At 41.1% G+C, this 21950-nt stretch overlaps 1 long non-coding RNA gene across 2 annotated transcripts; it reads right to left on the bottom strand.

The window, feature by feature from the left end:
• Positions 1-18047: 18047 nt before the first annotated feature.
• Positions 18048-20802, bottom strand: LOC127132270 (uncharacterized). 2 transcript variants are annotated; one of them, XR_007806654.1, is made up of 4 exons: positions 20233-20802; positions 19073-20151; positions 18737-18952; positions 18048-18656 (listed from the first exon to the last, which is right to left on the bottom strand). It is a non-coding gene; the product is annotated as an uncharacterized LOC127132270 (long non-coding RNA). The 2 variants fall into 2 exon arrangements; XR_007806653.1 differs by having other exon boundaries at positions 18048-18952; positions 20233-20801.
• Positions 20803-21950: the final 1148 nt, after the last annotated feature.

Below are 21950 nucleotides of genomic sequence, written 5' to 3'. Positions count from 1 at the left end.
CAACCGTCATCCACGAGGATGTATCTCAGTGGGGAAATGGCAGGAAAAGATTGACACTTTCTGCTTAAGGGGTAGACTCTACATGGAGAGATCAGACACACCCATATCTGCTTAAGGAAAAAGACCCAAGCTGGCAAGACGCTAACAATTGGGGAGTAACACTGCTGGGGATACCCACTCGACTGAGGAATCACTTGTTGGGAAAACACCAACCTCTCAACCATGCTGATGAACTCAATTCTGAAACCGATCCAAAGGCGCGACGCTAAACTCTTTCCAACAACCCAAACTCGGTTGGTCACCATGGCCTAGGGCTAATGGATATGTTTGCAATGTTGATGCATGAGTTTTTTTGTTTTACACAATGCCCCATGATTATGGAAATGCTATGCACTAATGATGCGATATGCTATGCTTATCTAAACGATGAATGCATGAACACACGTCTCCTTCAGAGACAACACCGGGGAACCCCAGGAACTGTGCTGGGGATCCTATAACCATGTCAACTTCCATTCTGCTGGGGAAAGACAAACCTTGCTGGGGAAAAACCATCAACACAACCTCTGCTGTGAAGACAACTTCAGACTTGGAAAACAGCCACAACTCCGCTGGGGATACAGATATCAGTCTACTACAGAAACCCGTCCAATCCACTGGTAGGATGAACTCTGCTGGAGAAATAAGTACTACTCCATTAGGGACGACCCAACCAATCCATATGTAGGAGAATCACTGTTGGTGATGCATTTCATAAGACCCGCTCCACTCGGGGAACTTGCTGAGGAAAAAACCACGCCATTCTGCTGAGGAGAACAATCCTAGCGGAGAGAAAAACCGTAGTGGCAAGAGTAACAACTCTGTCGAGGATGATAGCACGTCATATCATACTGGAGATGAATTCCCACAAACCTGCTTGGGATAAGCACTCACGGCCATACTGGAGATGATAGCATCACAAAACCAATTGTTGGGGAACACACCAACGGTATACAGATAAACTCCACTGGGGTGCTCCCGAGGAAAATAACTGTCAGGCGCTCAGCGGGGATTCTCAACTGGGGAAATCTGCAAGCATAGGCCTGCTGGGGAGAAGCAATCCTTAGATCTGCTGGGGAAAGAAGGTACTGTCCACAGGTATCTTTGCAGGGGAAAATAATTCTGATAGCTTCAATACTGGCTTAGGCTGGGGACGTCCTCCACCCTGAGAAACATCCTGCCCCTGCCCCTGCTGGGGACGTGACAACCTTCAGGCTTGCTGAGGAGACAACGATCTCGAATCTGCCAGGGAGATCACACTCTCAATCCTCTAGGGAGATACAGCTTGTTTGACAGGGACGTCGGTCGACTCGTCGAACACTGGTGTCCATCATCCACCCATAGTGTTGACCTTTCCACTTTTAAGAATTCCCAGACTCTTCTGGACTTTTCTGCTCCATCATCTTGTATTCCCAACTCGTCTGTACTTCACGGAGATTTGAACTCTTGGGATTCATACATACTTTCCAATCATCAGACTTTGAAGAGTCTTCTTGATTAACTTTCCAGGATCGTTGTCGTAATCCTTCACCGTCTTTTCACCGCTCAACTATCCGTTGCCCCTAATCAGGCTCTGCACAAGAGATCGTCAGATAAAAACGTGCCCCAGGTATGCCCCAGGTGTTCTGATATTTCAACACTTAGGTCACTCAGACTTCCAAGTAAGATTTCCAGATTTCAATCACACAAGCATGCATTGGAAGAGACCTCTATGTTTCAAAATGCAAATATTCTTATCAAAATAAACGGATGTTTTCGTAATCAAAACGGTAATGACAACAAAACAAAATTATTTGACTGAACACACGCTTTATTTTACTGGAATAAAAGATGGCTCACAATCGAGCAACACACAGGAAGCAAACCCTGGAAAGAGGTGATTGCACACAAAAGGAAAAATCTATCCTAATGGCAACGTGAAACCGTGATCTCATCGGGTTCCAACTTAGTTACACCTCATATGTCCTCAGGACTTTCCGCACCTTCTGTCTTCTGAACAAGACGCTCCCGATCGGTCTCTGTCGGAGATTATCCAAGTCATCATGAGCACAAATGATCATGCTAGACGCAGTTGTTCATTTTATTCCCTCTTTTGCCTGGACCGCCCTTTCGGGTTTCAGTCCACCGGGATACCCTTTTTTGCCCAAGTCGCCCTTGCGGGTTTTCAACTTGCCGGGTGTACAGTTCTTTTCTTTTATTTTTATCCCTAACTTTTGCCCGAACCTTTCTCTTTTTCTCGGTTCGCCGGGATCCCCTTTTTTGCCTGGACTCTTTATTCTTTTTGTCCAGCGGGTTTCTTTCACGAAGTATTTTCTAACTGCGTCCGCACTCACAGTGGATGGAAAATCGTCGTCATCCGTGGTCGTCAACTACAAGGTTCTGTCAGATGGGACCCTCTTGACCACGAATGGACATTCATAACTGTCTGTCCATTTGCCCCACAATCGTCTTGAGGAGGAAGGATCCTTTTCAACCAATTCTTCCACGTGGTACGCGCGAGGTCACACTTCTTGGTTAACAACATGCTTCGTTCACTGGGTGCAACTGCCCCACGCCAGGTAACTGTCAGCCCCTTCCTTCAGCTGGGCTCTACGTGTCATTCCGAGTCTTTATCCATTCAGTCTTCACTGATTTCTCATATTTCTGTGAGGAAGACACTGCCCCAGGTAGATGCACATCCCTAGGTTCAATATCCAGGATACAGACTTTATGTTCAGCCACCATTGTTGGTGCAACCAACTGTGATCCGGGAAGCACCACCTTATTCACCTCGTCTCTTTCCCCCTCAGACATCGGAATCCGTTCGGATTCGGGGTCAGACCCCTCCTCCGGGATCAGTCACTCTCAATCTTTCGATTTGAGTACATCGCGATGTCCTCATCAGGGACCTCAAACTTCCTTGGTTGATAACCTTTCCATGGGTTGCTACTAGCTTCTCAAACACATATCTGATCAGATCTATTTTTGACATCCACAAAGTGGTATGAATCAGCATACACTGTCTCAGTCGGCGAGCAGCCTATGCCGAAGTACATCAAGCTTTTTCGAACAGTGAGTGTATTGTTTCACAGTCGATAAACTTTTTGCTTAGGTAAATTGCATACTCTTTTCGACAAGACTAGTCATGCTGACTCAGTACGCACCTCGTAGACCCCTCGAGGGTTATCAAGTACCGGATTAACAGTTATTTCTTTCACTGAGGTATCGGAATCAGAGGTTCCTACAACTTACCCTCCTTTTTTTTTTTTTTTTTTTTTTTGGCAGGATCGACCTCGATTCCTCTGATTCGCTCACAACAAGCCTCGGTAGCTTGATGGACAACACTCCATAAGTGCACTGATTCAGACTCAAAAGTATGAGTTATCTCAACCGGTCAAACAACTTGCCCCAAGTCTACCGGATGCCCCTGTTCTGCTTGGGACATTGTCATCATGTCATCAACATGGCATTTGCTTTCACGATGAATCATATCACGAAACAAAGTCACCGTAGACCTCTGATACGTGGCACCGGCCTCATGTGACGGAACGACATCAACTTAGACCAAGAAGGTACCCCTCGTGTGATGGACCTGGTTTACTCCATATCATCTGGCAACAATTCAATTTGGTCTTGGCCAAGAAGCCATCCATGAAGATAAACACTGAGACCTGAGCCATATAATCAACCAATACCTCATTGTGATGTACCGGGAATGCATCTTTCTGATTAGCTCTGCTCGCATCTTGATAGTCTATTCACACCTTCTCTCTTTCTCATCCTTTGTCGGCCTCAGCTTTTGCTTTCTAACCTCGGCGGAGCTTGGAGTAACAATCTTGAATCGCTCCTCGTGCGGTTGAATCACCTTCTCCTCTTGTTTCAATGACCTGGCTAATTCCATCAAATCACAATCTTCTTCGCTTTTTTCCTCTGGCATGATAGGTCGAATTGTCGAAGTCATACAGAGGTGTAACCAAATCGTTATTGGTGAGATCAGGAGAGTAATCACTTTGGAACGAGACAAAATCAAAAGGAAAGAGAATGAAAAAACGTTGCCATTTTTATTTGTTTTTTTCCTTTTTTAAATTGCAAAATTAAATGAAAAACAGGGAACACCGCTTTTAACTACAAAAACATCCATTCATTACTGATGCAAAATGTTGCATAATGAAACACATGAGATGGCCCTTACAATGGACCATTACGTTTCGGGCAAAACGTATGGCTTTCATGCAAACAAAATTGAAAAACAGAAATACTACTCTTCAGAATGAGTGACAGTGATGCTTTTGGAGGCCTTCCAGTTTCCTGGTACGCACGACTTTATCCACAACTCGAGTTCGCGGTCGCTGTCAACATCTTCACCCACTGAACGGGCATGACCAGGATCCAACATTCCTGCACTGACGAAGGCGTACAGTGGACGACATCCTCTGTCTGGTCTAGATGACTCCAAATCCGGCTGATAACCGACTCCAAACATGTCTGCTTTTACCACGATGTCAATGATCCTCCCCAGCCTTGGGCCTCTTTGTTCTTCACCACTTCCAGAGCTTGTTTATAAGAAGAAATGGACAGCTTCTTCTTTTCTCAGCGACAAAGGCATTCTCCACCTGGACGGTTTCAACTGCCAGACTGGGTGCTTTACATCTTTCATTGTCCATTTCTACTTTCTTCATCTTCTGGGTCGGGTCCTTCATCAATACACACCCTTCTGTAGTGACAGTCGCACAAGCATTATCAACAGCAGGGAAAGCTCCATCCTGCATCAGAGATTTTGGAACCATAGCCATTGGACCTTTCAACTGATCCTCCTCAGTCATCTCCAATCCTTTCTTGGCCTTCTTCACCATCTTGACTTTTACAGGACCCTTTCTGGGCGCAGGGTTGACATCCCCCTTCATAATCTGGGCCAAGTTAATGGTCTCGGAGTCCACCATGTCCTGGACGACATGCTTAAAAGCTCTACAGCCCTCAATGTTGTGTCCGGGTGCCCCAGAGTGAAACTCGCACTTGGCATTCTCATCATAGTTTGGTGGCCTCTTCTGCCGTTCTACGGGAATCAATATCCTTGGTCGTACTAAAGCAAGATCCATCAACCTTTGGAACAGATGGGCGTAAGTCACGGGTGGTTCCTCAAACTGACGATCCTCTTTCTTCTTCTTCACCTGACTCTTAGCTCCCGGTGTCTTCTGTTGAAGTGGCAGTTGTTGCTGTTGAGCAGGCGGATTGTTGGCAGGAGTGGTTACAGTGGCAGCATAAGGATGATAACGATCTTTACTACGTTCTTTCTTTGCAGGCACACCAACTGGCTCAACTTCCCTCTTGAATGGACCACTGTCGGAGGATTTCCTTGCTACAGTACCAGAAGGTTTGTTCACTTCGGAGGACGGAGCCTTCCCCTGAACCTTCTCTACTATCAGCCATTTCTCAATCTTTTCCAATCTCTCAGACATGGCCTTCTGTCCCAAGGCAAGTCCTTGCACAACACTGAACAACTCCCTCATCATCTCTTTCAGTTCAAGGATATCGGCGTTGGAAGATCCATCAGCTTGAATTTGTTGACCCCCAGCAGGTTATCTGAACAGACAAGCTATGCGCACCGTTGAATACTGAAACCTACAAAACAGCAAACGGGTTAGTATGACTCACACATGCAATGTCTGTCCGTACTGAGAATATTCAGTCCTGTTTCTTTTTCGTTTCATTGAGACAGATAAAATTTTATCAACAACATTTTGACATCTGGATGTCTCTCAACCTGAGTCTTAATTTAAAAATAATGGACCCTGAACACGGACAGACATGAGTTGAATGCAGATGAATGCAAGATGATATGATGCAAATGCATGAATGCAGGCCCTTGTGCCACCAAGTCATCCGAAAGCCCAATACTGCTCTGAACCAGTCATTTCTGTGGGATCAAGTCACCATAAATCCAACTTGGGGGGTTCCGAAATAAACGGAACCGGAGATTATATCACTATCTTCACATGAACAACCACTGAACGGGTGACAAACGGATCCTCTGAACAAGTACTCTCACCTCAGCCCGGGGATCCGAAATAAACGGAACCCGCTGATAAACCACGAACAGAACTCTGGCGTCCCAGAAATAAATGCCCCATAATTCACAGTCACCATCAGTACCAAGAGTCACCAACAAATCACCAACCAATCAGCAACTGTACCTGTAATGATCAAACCCTCCCCACTCACGGGTGTTATCTAGGCCAGGGTAAAGTCAAAGAGAAACACATCATAAATAACCTTTCGCAGAATACCATCATATACACACCTGAAGTATGTAACGACAATATCCCACCAGGGTCTGAACTGCTCGTGATATCAATGTTCCGCTAAGTGGCGCAATACCACCCGCTTCCCATGAATCACTCTATTCCTAAGTATCCTAGATTTCACTCATGGCCTGGGTATTGGGCCTTTTACCTCATGTAACTCCCACCCCAACAGAGAGAAACAGACAACCAGCCAGGTGAACAGATGAATATGAATGCAAACATAATTACAAACATAAATGCAAACAACAGACAATGAATGCAAACAGTAAATAATGAATGCAATAAATAAACACAGCACAAAGCAACCAAAACCCTAACCTAGAGAGCGCTAGGAGAGACTCGCTCAGGGAAGATGGACCAGCATAGGTCAACTTCTCTATAGATCCCCAGCAGAGTCGCCAGCTGTCGCATCACGCGAAAAACCGGCGGGAAAAGAAGAAACAACAGAGCCGCCACCGTGCGTTATTTATCCCAAAAGAGGGAAAGGAAACGCTCAGAGTAAACCTAGGAAAAGACATGGTCTCGCGACCAAAGAGAATGGGTTCGGGAGTCGGTTATGCGAAGGGAAGGTATTAGCACCCCTACGCATCCGTAGTACTCTACGGGATCCACGCACACTAGAAAGGAAATTGGTTGCTAAGCACTGCTCAAATACTCACACACACTGGCTGAAAGAAACGCAAGAGACTGACTGAAACTGACTTGGCAGGATATCGTATCCTGGGCCTACTTAGTCTATCAGGCATAGACATCAGAGTCGAAGTAGTTCGGACTAGGGAAACGACACATGCTCGCTAGGATATCGCATCCTATGCATACGTATCTTCTCGGACGAGAGAAGAATCAGAGCATTCGTAGCTCGGCTGACACGCACACAAACAAACACAGGCAAAGGCAAACGTGGAGCCCAAATGCCAATCACTGGACTTACATTGACATCCGAACCTAAACACACACAAGAAGGCAAACATGGAGCCTGAATGCCAATCACTGGGCTTACATCAGCATCCGAACCTAAAACACACGCAGAGAGGCAAACATGGAGCCCAAATGCCAATCACTGGACTTACATTGACATCCGAACCTAAACACACACAAGAAGGCAAACATGGAGCCTGAATGCCAATCACTGGACTTACATTGACATCCGAACCTAAACACACGCACACTGGAACCTAACTGCCACTCGATGGACTTACATCAGCTTCCAAGCACACAACAACACAACAAGTTAATAGGGAGTCGGGGACTCGAGCCTATAACTGTCAAGCACACACACAAAAGAAAAGAAAGGCGCCCGGAGAGATCAGCTCAATCTCCTGCCTACATACTTCATCTGGTATGAAGATCAGGGCGATGTAGTTCCCCTACAGAGGGATAAAGGACCTAGCCTAACCAGATAACAGAGGGAGACACAACACTAGGGAGACTACGACTCGAGCCTAGATGTTATCATGCAAAATCATCCCTAAGTTAAGGTTTCTAGCTAACTGGCACAGGGAGCCAACCTATCCTAGTCATGACTTGCACAGGAAGCAAGCCACGCACACACTTAACTTGCACAGGAAGCAAGCCAAGAAAAACCTAACTTGCACAGGAAGCAAGTCTAAACTAACCCTAACTTGCACAGGAAGCAAGTCAAACAATCCTAACTTGCACAGGAAGCAAGTCAAACAATCCTAACTTGCACAGGAAGCAAGTCAAACAAACCTAACTTGCACAGGAAGCAAGTCAAACAATCCTACAAACACAGATAGCACACACTATACACAAGCAAGTGGCTCAAACAAGGGTTAGGTTTTAGTCGAGGGGTCATATCAACCTCAACAAACAAACCTCTGGAACTGGGTGAATGTGCTCTTAACCTTGCCATTGAGGGGCTAAGGTGAAGCAGATGAAAGGAGATGAGGGGTGTGCCTCATTGCTTCTATCCCTGGCCAGGGAGAGCATTTGACAAGAATGTGTGGGTTCAGAAAGTGGGAACCCTTCTACACATTTAAAACTGACTCAACTGTACAGTTGTACAAGATCTTGGGTTTGTATCTGCAATGCATCAACACAGTGGTGTGAGCAAAGCAGATGACACACTGAATAGCAGGGGATAGGTTGCATATCCCTTGGGTTCTGCCAATTGCCTCTTCACTTAGGAGGTCTTTGACTCTATGCAAGGACAAGATTAAACATCCACAAACATTGCCTCTTAAGGAGGACTTCAGACAGTTGCCTGGCCAGGTAACAGGCCAGGTCTTCCAGACTACATGAAGATAGAAAGGTATACCTCAATGCAAATTGCTTATACAAGCAAAGCAAAGCAAAAGTTCACAAGGAACTAAGCAACTAAAAGCACCTGAAACAGTCAAGCAGATGTTAGTATACAAGTCATAGTTAAGTCAAAAATGAAACAGATATCAACCAGTCAACACAAGCAGGTGAATGTGCAAGGCACAAGGCTTAAGGCATGTGAGCCAAGCCACCTACAAAACAAACAAGTTAGACAATGATATTTAAGCAAGCTCAATCAAAAGGAATTGGTCTCATTGGTCATTTGTTGGTCAACCTGAAAACACAAGCTCAAAAGTGAGTAACAGGACCACTAGGACAAGCCTAGGGTCAAAAAGGAATGAAAAAGTCAAAACAGCAAATGAAAGTCAACCAAAATCAAGTTCAAACATTTAAGAAACACAACCAATTGGGTTCACATGCATATCAATCACTATCATCACTTCATGAATGATTTAGGTCAAAGCATGGCATTTAGAAGCTCATAGAAGTCAACAGCAAGACTTAACTCAAAAGCAATCTTAAACATTTCCAAAAGTCACCAAATAAATCATGGTCAATCACAATCCATAGCATAGTATGCATGTCAAATTTCATCTCATTTGGACAAGTGGAAGGCAGTCAATAAAAATCAGAAAGTCAAAGCCATTTTGAACATGCTCAAAGAAGTCAACCAAACATGCATCAACTTAGAAAAATCATAAATCAGAGATGGTGTATGATAAATGAATGGGACTAAAACCATGGCAAAGATGAGGATGTCTAGTTATCTCATGTAAAATTTCATGTCCATCCAATAAAGTATGAGAATTTCACAAATGAAATGGGAACATGTGTCACACAAAGTCAACATTTGACTAGACAGGGGAGAAAATCTCAAACAATTAGGAAATGCCACAAATAATTCCAAGAAAATTCACATGTAAACTAGACATACAAGAGTAGGTTCATGCAAAAAATCAGATCAATTGGAGGTCAAGAAGCATGGTAATGAAAATCATGAAGTTGGGCATCAATGGTGTGACACAAATTGTCACACCCTAATTCAAAAAATCATATCCCACAAACCAGCAATGATAAATTCACAAACTCTACACCAAAATCACCATGAGTGTGTCTAGTTTAAGCACAAAATATTTGGGAGCCATTGGATAAAGTATCACCATTTCACAAAGGTTTTGGCAAAGTGTACAAAATATGCATACATGTCACAAACCCTAGCACCATTTAAAAACCATTGATCACAAAATTCTGGAAAAATTATGATAAAAAAGTAGAGATCATGATGAAGCTAATGCAAAAACTCCCATTGAATTTGGATTAAAATTGGAGATGTTATGGATTTTACAAGATTGGTGATCAAATGAGATAAAAATTGAGATTAAATGAATTAAAATGGATTTTATTAATGACCGGATGGCAAAGTTGTAAATACCAGGCCACTTATCCAAAACGCAGCTTTTTGGCAAAGGGAACGAAATGTTCCTATTGGTCCATTTCAAATGGAAAAGAGGCGCGGTCCAGGCGAAGCTCTAACGCACGAAATCCGCAGGAAAATCCGCGGATGGCTATGCAGGTCGCGGATAAATCCGCAGGTAAAACGCAGCAACATGAAGGTCGCGGATAAATCCGCAGGTAAAACGCAGCAGCCAAAAAACAGCAAGGTGTTCTTCATCACCTTCAACTTAAATTTTCCAGAAACCCCAAAAGGTCCCAAAAACAACATTTAAACATATTTTCATGAAGATCCAACGGCCCTTAACATGAATCAACACCCCCTTTGTCTAAAAAACAACAACAACATCAAGAATCGATCCAAATTAATCATGAACAACAAACTTTAAAACTCTCGTTCTCTCTCATTTCTCGATGGTTTTTCACGATTCAAAGAGCAAAATAAACAGCAAGGCAAGCTCTTCATAAAGCATAGCATCATTTAGAGAAAAGAGTGATTCGAATCCTTACTTATTTTTGAAGAGATCCAAGAAACAGTTGTTGTTCGTGTGTTATAAGCTAAAACAGATGCTCCAAAGGTCTTCAAATGATGAGTGATGGAGAATGTTTGTCTTGAAATGGCTTGGTTTGGATGCAATCTCACTTTGCCATTAATGGAGCTTGGAAAGAACAGTCCACCAAGAGCTCTTACAGTTGAAGAATGGAGTTTAAAAAAGGTTCACCATGTAGCTTGGATGCTGTTTCAAACAAGGCACGGCTTAGCTCTTTGGAAGTTTTTGAAGATTTTTGGAAAAATGCCAAAGATGAGGTTTTTTAGAAATGAGTGAGTTCTGTTGGTTTGTGGCTGCCATTTTGGTTTACAATTGACAGAAAATCATGGATATCTCTGTTGTTTTTGTGGTACCAGGCATGGCTCATGGATATGTGGGATATGGTGGTTGCAAATTGTACTTTTCTTCCCATTTTCAAGCAACTAGGCATGGCTATGTGATGGGTGCAAGTACTTGCACGAATTTGACTTTGTACATGCTGCAAATAACATTCCAAGCAAGTTCCAATTGGCCCCAAGTGTTAAAAATGCATAATTCAAAAAGTCAACCATTGGTCAAACTTGAATTTCACATATGCTAGGTTCAAAAATGCCATTTTGATTGGCAAGGTTTTGGTTCATGAAATTTATATTTTTGGAAAGAGGAGATGAAATGTGACTTGTAGGAAAAAACCCCACCCAAATTGGCCAAATGGTTTGAGAGATATGGCCTTTTGAAGTTCAAGAATTTCTGAAAACGATTCGATCATAACTTGCCAACCACACATGGGAATTGAGAGTTCTTGGACTTTTTGGAAATGGGAGAACAAGATCTTCAACTTTCATGTTGGGCAAAAATTCATTTGGAGCTTGTATCATGATGTAAGTTTGAGGATCAAGACTTTCCATTTTTGGTAAGTTTCAGTTACAGGTCCAGTTTCCATTTTTGGAAATTTCTGATCTGGCTTCAAATTCTTCCATGATAGTGTTTGACATGATATATGAGGCCTATTTGGACATGAATGAGACCTCTCAAACCAATTTTCATCATCAAATCACTGATTAAATGGACAGTTGACCAACAGTTGACTTTTAGGGTTTCTGACTGTCTGTGCATTGACTGATGATTTCTGAACATCCAACCCTTGACTTAGACACTTCAAATGGACCTCCAAGTTATGTGAACATGATGGGCAAACCCTAAGGCCTTGGCTCCTTGAGAATTGTGCTTGCTTGCTTGACTGACTGATCTCCTGACCAGTTTGACCTAATTTCTTGATTGGTCTGCACTTGAGGCAAAAGAGGCAATGCAATGCTATGCAATGGACCATGATATGCTATGACCTAATATGAAAATGTATGTACAATGATGGGTGCAAATTTGAGGTGCTACAGGTTGAACTTCTCCTCAGAAGTTGATCTTTTCTTAATGTCAGACGGGATGTTCTTGACATTAGGTCTACCTCTTTGATCAATCTTCTTCATGAACTTGTTGAATTGCCTCCCAAGCATGGCTAAGGCTTCTGATATACTTTCATCACCTCCTGTATATCCTTCTTCTGACTCCTCTTCAGCATTTGATATAAAGGTTATGCTTTTCTTCTTCTCAGCATACTCACCTAAGCCCATTTCAAAGGTTTGGAGAGAACCAATGAGCTCATCTACCTTCATATTGCTGATGTCCTGAGCCTCCTCTATGGCAGTGACCTTCATAGCAAACCTCTTAGGCAAGGACCTGAGAATCTTTCTTACAAGTTTCTCTTCAGTCATTTTCTCACCTAGTCCACCAGAGGTGTTTGCAATTTCAAGAATATTCATGTGAAAGTCATGAATAGTCTCATCCTCTTTCATCCTCAGATTTTCAAACTTGGTTGTCAACATCTGAAGTTTGGACATCTTCACCTTGGAAGTACCTTCATGAGTTACCTTGAGGGTATCCCAAACTTCCTTAGCTAGTTCACAATGGTGCACCAGCCTGAAGATGTTCTTAGTGATTCCATTGAACAGTGCATTCAAGGCTTTGGAGTTTCCAAGAGCTAATGCCTCTTGTTCCTTGTCCCAATCTTCTTCGGGAATCTGCACACTGACTCCATCTTCATCAGTCCTCGTTGGATGTTCCCATCCCTTGTTGACAGCTCTCCAGACTTTGCTGTCTAGAGACCTTAAGAAGGCTATCATGCGAGGCTTCCAGTCATCATAATTAGATCCATCCAACATGGGTGGTCTGTTTGAGTGTCCTAAATCCTTGTCCATGGTACTAGAAAGTAACTTCCCTAGATCTCACCCAGAACTTCACAGGCAGGGTGCCTGCTCTGATGCCAATTGAAATTCTAGTTATCAGACTTTGGATGTCACACTGGTTGTTATGACATCCAATTCTGCACAGACAGGGATTATGCAGAACTTAACAGTAAGTGCAGTAAATAACACAAGTAATTGTTCACCCAGTTCAGTCCAACATGACCTACATCTGGGGGCTACCAAGCCAGGGAGGAAATCCACTATTATTAGTATCATTTCAAAGCTAAACTCACCCGTTTACAACTTATCACTTAATCCCTACCCAATGCAATTTCAATCTTAACCTAAGATCAGAGTTCCTACTCACTCCCCCTCAATCACCTCAGTGATATTAAAGACACTTTGAAGTCACACTTCAAAAACAACTCTTGATTATGCTTCACAGCTTAAATCAAGATACACAGCACTCACGCTTAAAAGCTTTGAGTGACACAACACTTACAACTCAATGAACACCCTATGCCAAAGTAATCATCTACTTGATAATGGCTTGGCTTACAAGATACGTCTAATACAAGACACACAAAATACAGCAGTGAAGTATGATGGACACACTGACTCTTCACGCTACAAAATCCCCGAGTCTGAATGAAGGAATGCCTTCCTTTTTATATTGCAGCACCTGGGCTTTTGCACCTGCATTTTCCTGAATTTTAGGTCACACAAGTTCCCTCAAATTCAACATTTAGATTGCTAACAAATAGGCTATTTGTTAGGTTCATTGAATGTAGCTTGGTTGTTGATTTCCTGGATTTTCTCTCAGTTGTTGAATCCCTAAAGAATAGCCTGAGAAAAAGCTGAAACAGAAAACTGAACAACCTACAATTTAGCATATGCTGTCAGGCACGAATGTCACGACATTCAGCTTGACATCAAGGTCCATATGCTGAGTCTGTTTTTCCAGAAAACAGACTGTACAATTTGCTGACCTGTACATGATCAAAATAACCATACTACAGTAACAGCTTACATTAGTAAATGTCAAAGTGTCCAACTTAACATTTACACATTTGGCCTTAAGTTAGTTCTGTTATTCTCTTGAAGAACAAACTAAGTTATATGCTGAAGTATAGTAGAACACCACTCTGCCTAATCTTCACCAGCTGCTGTTAATGATGAATGTCACAACATCCAGTTTGACATTCAGTCAGTAGGCCTTATGCCAGGTCTGGTTCTTCCTTGATAACCAGACTGCAAATGAATACTAAGTTCTAACAGAACTTCTGTTCCTTAGTATCTGTTGACAGGTATGAATGTCACAGCATTCAATAATCCTGTGTTAGCTAGTCCTGCAGTAACTACAATGTAGTCACATATACATGTCATGACATCAGTCAAGACATTAGTGTTTTACCATATAATGCAGCCAATTTAAACACCTACAGATGTAAATCCTGCTCTTCCCCTCAATAAAGTCTATCCTTGATATGTTCATCCTAACCGGTGACAGATTTTCTCTTTGATGGTCTTCTATCCAGTATTTTATAGATTTAATTCCTACTTTTTGTTCAGTTGGTTTATCCTTGATATGCTCATTTTAACCGATGACGGGTATCCTCCTTTACAATTCCCAGGCAATATTATCCTTAATATGTTCATCTTAACTGATGACAAATTCTCTTTCCTTTGAGTCTATCCTTGATATGTTCACCTTAACCGGTGACAGGTATTCTCATCTCTGGTCTTCTGCCCAGTAACTGGTAGTTGTAAATCTTATTTCTGCAGTTTTCCCCAGCAGGGCTACTCTACCCAGTATCCGGTAATAAATATTCCCTCCTGATGGTTCCCAGCGAGTCATCCTTGATATGTTCAACCTAACCGATGACGGGTGTCCTCTCTGTCAGACTTTTATTATCTCCTTACCCAGTAGCAGGTAGTGGATAATGAATTTATGCTCCTCCTGTGTTGAAGTTTATTTCTTCCCTAGTTGAGTTGAGGGCGTTTTTCCTTAGTGAAATCGCTTTTCCCTGCATTGATTCAAGAACTTTAGTTTTATCCTGATCTACTTGTAATCCCCTGCAGATGTTTTGTTTCCCCGGTTGAGTTTTTCCATTTTATGGAGATCCTCTAATCCGTCCATCAGTTTTAAGTCGTAACCTGGCCTACGCGTAACCTTTGGCATCCTCTTTACACCTCTCTCATTAGGTTTGTTTTGGGAGAGATCACCAAGCACCATGTGATTGTATCATACTTTTATATTATCATTTTACTAACCCAAAATACCAAAAAAAATGTCTTTTCATTTGCCTAACTTTTTGTAGGTAGGGCATGATCCTCATTGATCTATCAAGTCCATATCAAGGGTTTAAGACCCTCATGACTAAAAGCACAACCATGGATTGACCGAAAAATGTTTCAAAGTATCATATATGAGTCCCAATGATCTCTACATGTTATATTCATCAAGTTTTTGGGCGCAAGCGTCTCTTGTATTGCTTTGACTTTTGCAGGATCAACGTCAATACCCTTCTCGCTGACAATAAATCCCAACAACTTACCAGAACGAACACCAAATGTACACTTATTGGGATTCAAGTGGAGGTTGTACTTCCTCAAACGCTGGAAAAGCTTCAACAAATGTTCAACATGTTCTCCTTCATTACTGGATTTAGCAATCATATCATCAACATAGACTTCAATCTCTTTATGCATCATTTCATGAAAAAGAGTAGTCATTGCTCTCTGGTATGTTGCACCAACATTCTTTAAACCGAATGGCATCACTCTATAACATAATGTTCACCAAGGTGTAATGAATGTGGTCTTCTCCATATCTTTAGGTGCCATCTTGATTTGATTATAACCGAAAAATCTATCCATAAACGAAAAGACTTTGAATTTAGTTGTATTATCTAGCAACATATCAATGTGTGGTAAAGGAAAATCATCTTTCGGACTAGCTTTGTTCAAATCTCTATAATCAACGCATATGCAGACTTTTTCGTCCTTCTTCAGAACAGGCACAATATTGGCCACCCACTGCGGATACTCAGCGGTAACAAGGAAACCGGCATCGATCTGCTTTCACACTTCTTCTTTGATCTGTACTTCCATATCAGGATGCGTCCTCCTCAACTTTTGCTTGACTGACGGGCATTCTGGCTTCAACGATAATCTATGCTCCACAATCTCAGAATCCAAACCAGGCATGTCTTGATAGGACCAAGCAAGCACATCTGAATATTCTCAAAGAAGATCAATTAACCCCTTCTTAACCTCTCGACACAGTTGAGACCCAATCTTGACTTCCTTCACATCATCTTCGGAACCCAAGTTGACTAACTTAATCTGCTCTTCAAATGGTTGAATGGCGTTTTCCTCGTGCTCAAGTAGACGAGATAATTCATCCGACACTTTTTCATCACTTTTGTCCTCAGCCTCAAACATAAGGAATTCAAATTTTGGAGAAAGAGTAGGATCATTGTCTTCAATTGGTTTAGAAACCACACTACATAATGATTTGATATTTTGATTTTAGAGAAGTGAATTGTGACCAAATATTACGCAGATGGACAATTTATTATTTATTTATTTATGTTTTATGTGATTACCATTTTCAGAAAAGCAAAAAGTAAAAGTAAAAACATCATAGATGTGGATTAATAGAATTGCATTTTATTGATGATAAAATTGAAAATGCCCAACAATGTTGACTTCTCCTTTAGGCATAGGAGAAAGACTTTTCTCAAAAATAATGAAAAAACAAATTACTTAGAGTGATGGACAATAACAAGAACATCAACAGCAACCCAATTGTTGCAAGCCTTTCCATCCGTCACAAAATTGGTGCAGTCTTAATCTTCGTCACCCTCGATTACAACAACTGAGCGTTGTTCATTACCATGGATGAACCCTCCGCTACAGAAACTCGGTTGCATATATTCACATTGAACGACCCTCGCTGAAATCCCAATCTGGCTTTGTTCTTGTTCTCGGCGACCTTTACCATACGGCCCCACTAATCAATACTACCATCTTTAATAATTTTCTGTGCATCTTTGAAAGAGGACATGGGTGCCCTAGTTTTCTTCACTTCAGTAATAGATAGAGCTTGGAACAGAGTTCCAACCTCCTCCTCAACTTCCACATATGAAAAGGACGACATATGGCTGACCAAGAGCGCTTTCTCTCCACCCACAATGACAAGCTTGCCATTGTTCACAAATTTCCAATTTCTAGTGCATAATGGATGTTATAGCACCAGCCTCATGGATCCGTGGCCTTCCCAAGAAGAAGCTATAGGTTGGGTGGATATCCATTACTTGAAAAGTAATATGAAAATCACTCGGACCTATCTTCACTGGAAGGTCCACTTCTCCTGCGACAATCTTGCGATAACCATCAAAAGCTTTGACGATTACACCACTATACCTCATTGGGGCGCATTGATAGGATAATTTGGACAAAGTTGACTTGGGGAGTACATTCAAAGAAGAAGTGACATCAACCAACACATTTGACAATGCATCCTCCTTACAGTTCGTCGATATATGCAGTTCCAGATTATGATTTATGCCTTCCTCAGGAAGTTCTTCATCACAAAAGCTTAAGTTGTTGCAGAAAGTGATGTGATGACACTGAATTTCACTGTATTTTCGACTCCGATTTCGCATGCATTTTAGTTGTTTTATTATTATTTTGTTATGTTATTACTATGTTTCTCTTTGTTTCAGGTTTTCAGTCTAATCGGAGCCCCGATCGAGAAAAGGAATGAAAATGAGCTAAAAAGACTAAAAATCAGCATTTTGCACTTGTGGCTCCTGTCATACCCCAATTTTGTCCGGGCATATTTAAATTTTCATAGAATTAATTTCATTTTTTTATTTTTGCATCATATGCATAACAAATCATACATTCCAAATTCATAACATTTCCAAGTTCATACCAAATTCCTTCATTTACAAAGATCTCATTCAACTGACGATTAGATTACATTCCATTGTCGTCATATGAAAGGATGCAAAATTTGGAAATTTTTGATAAACTGTTGACTTTTGTCAACCGTTGACTTTTGGTCAAACAGTGGACCAAAGTCAACCATGTGGCTAAAAAAAACATTCCTATTCTTTTCCTAATCACTTTAAACCGTACATTTTCATTATGTTGGACCTTGATCAATAAATCATTAATCCACCGATCTAGCTTACACTTCCATACACAAGTTAATATAAACCATGTTCATTTCAAAAGCCAAAATTACATTACAGGAACCTTTGTGAACCAATACACAAATCTTGTTCATACTATATCTACAAAGCCAACTCAGGCATGTTTACCCACAATGAACATCATGTTTACTGCTAAAATTCAAGCATATAGGAATGCACAAATTTGAAGAATAATACATACACGTCCATATGTTAATGTGTTACAAATATGAGTTACAACTGTTTGCAAATTGCCAAAGGGAAAGTCCTAGCCTATGATTCAAATACATAACTTCATGTCAAGCCGGAAACAGCGGGTATATTGACTGCAACAAACTCCTTGTGCTATTTTCTCCCAAAGGTTACGAGCCGCACGCATACTGCCACCTGCACAATTAAAAAACAGCAACACACACAACAGGCGACAGAAAACCTCATAGCACGAATAAGGTGTGCATCGACTTCTTTCTCATTTTGTCAAAGTGCCATTCTTGGTGATAAATTGATTTAAACCAGCCTGCGTCTCTGTTACCACAAGGAACATTTTCCAGCCTGCATTACCGTCCAACTACAAGGTCCACAAGCCAATAACATGCCCTACAGTTTGTTTTGAGGAATTAGACCCTGCAAAGAAAACCAAGTGTTTGGCATTACAAGGTGATTGGAATCAATCACACTTTTTTTCAAACAGTAGTGTTATATACCATCATTAAGAACACTAAAATCAACATGAATGGAGCGGAGCATACACTTAGACTGAACCTACAACTGAAGACAAAGCTTAAAAAATGTACATGGTTATTACAATGTCATGGTATTCAAAACTGATTTTCCTGCAACAACAGAGTTGTGCTTCGAATACACGAGCCACAACAATTCAGCCATCATGCCGTACTTTGCTTTGTCCAGCAGACACAAACCTGCACAATCAAAAGATCACATCACACGAACCATAGTGAGAAATGCTAGAACCAGCACAGAAGTGTGTTGTCCGTGCTCCTTTACTTAATCAAACAAGAATTGGTAGTGAGAAAGCTTACAGTGAGTGCTACAATGGTTGACAAAACAAAGCCCAAACCAGACGCATCGACACAGGTTTTTGGATCAAAGAGCTTTGTCACCCTCAATTGGATGCAATGTCATCAATGCCAAGGTGATGTTCAAGCAGGAAGATGGTTATAGCAGGCACAGCTCTTCGAAGTGAAAATGAGTCAAAGCAGGCCATACCAACTGATGTGAACTAACAAAGGCACAATGGCGAATGGAAGCAGGAACCATGTCAAGGCAAGCTTCATGTTGCAAAACCTAAGTCCAAATATGCATACCAGCATAATGGCATATGGGACATAAGCCTGGTGCTGCAATCTCTGTAGACTTGCCAAGAAAAAACTCATTGCACGGAAGTTGTAAGGCCACGGATAATGCAATAATCTGGACACGAGTTGAACTTCACTTAAAGCCTTGATCAAAAGTACTCAAAAGGTCCACACAGCCTGAAACATCAATCAGTACAATCAAGTTACTAACCACCTAAGCCATGACCTAAGACCTGCATAAAAAGCTTCATCCATCAGACCATGAGAACCATAATCCATAGTTGCAAAACAAGGCTTAACGGAGAAAACAAGGTTACAACAACTATTACACCAGAAGGAGAACCAGAAGGATTACAGGTATACATTAATTAAGTCTAAATTTCACAATGGTGCTTAAAGTCCTACAAAGGATCAATTCACGTTTTTACCGCAGTAAGAACTCCTTGGGATAACACCAAATTTATGGGACCACATGACTCCCAGAAAAATGCTCACTCACTACAGATGAAAACAAGGTTGCTCTTTACAAAATCAGGAATATTTGGTCCCTACCAAAATCTAAAGAAAAGATTTCATGCTAACGGAATGATTTGCTGGATCCGCCAGCTCACACCATCACATGAACCTCGTACCACCTCTCTATAAGAAGGGAGTGAAATCCACTGAAAAAAGGACCCCCTACTGTTACTCTGCCGAAAATCATTACCTGAATTCCTCAAAGTCCAAATCACAAAAAACTATTCAGAGTTTCTCGCCGAAACTCTGAGGTAGTCGGACTGAACCCCTCGGTGAGCACCCACGACCTGAGCCATCATCAAACACCAAAATCAGAAGAAGATTTAAGCTAAAAGAAAGGTGAATCGCAAGGGAGTGTCAGCGTTTACCGTGAATCACGTAAGGATCTGCTTGAAGGATCGTCGGAATCTGGATAGGCCAAAGCTTCAATCGGTACACTTTCTCATTGTCTTTGCTGCCGGACTTTGTTTGGTCGGTAAAATCGTTGGTGGAATTTCAAATCGAGGTTATTGTTATCTGGTATTGATTGATGATCGATGCTTGTTTTTTTCTTTGGTTTCTGATTTAACGATAGATCTAGGTAAGGTAGCAGGTTGAGAAAGAAAAGGGTCTCGTTTGTCTGTGTGATGAGTGAAAGAGAAGTTCGGTTTTGTATCCATGCTGAGGTTGATTTGTGAGCGTTTCACTTTGGAAGAGAAAACGGAGCGTTGACAGGGATAGAAGAGAGATCAGTGTTCTAATTGTAGGCTTATTGTTTTATTTGTAGTTAATTAATTGATTACTGCAGGATTTATGTCCCTTAATATCATAACGTTAAAATGCATATTAATTGTAACGGTAGGCAATTATTATAGCATTAAATTAGAACCATCCCCAAGAAAGCCATGCGTCTCCCTGGTAATTGAGTAGATAAGACCAAACAGTCATCCTTCAAACGCGGAGCAGCTATACAGCTGCCTCCCTTTCTTTTTGAATTTCACTTCAAACGTGGTGGATTGGATTGGGATGGAGTTGGGCTTAAGGCCCACTCCGATCCATGTTGATTTTGTTCTTTATTGGGCCGATTGCTGCAGGATGGCCCATTTCGAAATTCCTTGTTACTTCAAGGCCTCTTGTTGGTTTTGGTAACCTGATTTTCCTTTGTTCTCGTACACCCTTATTTTGTTTTAAAAAATATATATATATTTCATAAGTTATCTACTATATTCATTTTTATGATATTGATAAAAAAAACTATTATTTTAATTCAATTTTCTTGATTGGTCCTATTATGAGTTTTAACTATGGATACAATACATGTTCAATTGAGTAGGTAGTGTTAATAAGTGAATAAACAAGTTTGATTTCAAATTATTCTTCCAAATCAACTATATTTCTTGAAAATGCTATTTTTTATAAATCTAAAGCTTTGGATGAAAAAGGGTATAGTAAGCGTACGCTTCACTAAACTCTCGAGTGTTCGAATAATTGGCGTACGCCATATTGCTTGAATTCTTGTAGTCCAATCAAAACATTAATCGTGCGAAGTTCAAACCATTTTTCTAAATTAATATAATACTTAAGAATATTCTTAACATAAATCTTGGGATGAAAAAGGTATAGTAAGCCTCCGTTTCACTATCTCTCGACTATTTGAATAATTGGTGTACCCCACATTGCTCGAATTTTCGTCATCCAATTTAAAACCCTAATAATCATACAATTTCAAATCACTTTTTTCAAATCAAATATAAGTTCTAAATTCAAATTATTTTAAGACCATGATTATACACATTCAAATCACATCTTCTAAATCAACTACAAATCCTAAACCATTTAATTCTAAATTTCCGATAAAAAAGGATAGGAGGCGTACGCCTCACTATCTTTCGATTATTCGAATAATTGGCATACGCCACATTGCTCGAATTTTTGTCATCGAATTAAATCACAATCATATAAACTCAAATCACCTCTTATATCAAATCCAATTTCGCAAAAACAAACAACTTAAACTTCAATAGAGAATGGGAGGCGTACGCCTCACCATTCCTTGATTATTTGAATAATTGGCATACGCCACATTGCTCAAATCATCTTCAAATCC

Source organism: Lathyrus oleraceus, chromosome 3, assembly GCF_024323335.1.
Source record: "Lathyrus oleraceus cultivar Zhongwan6 chromosome 3, CAAS_Psat_ZW6_1.0, whole genome shotgun sequence".
In the NCBI taxonomy this organism is placed as follows: domain Eukaryota; kingdom Viridiplantae; phylum Streptophyta; class Magnoliopsida; order Fabales; family Fabaceae; genus Lathyrus; species Lathyrus oleraceus.
The sequence above is the reverse complement of the archived record's forward strand: the minus strand, read 5'-3'. Positions and strand labels throughout refer to the sequence as shown.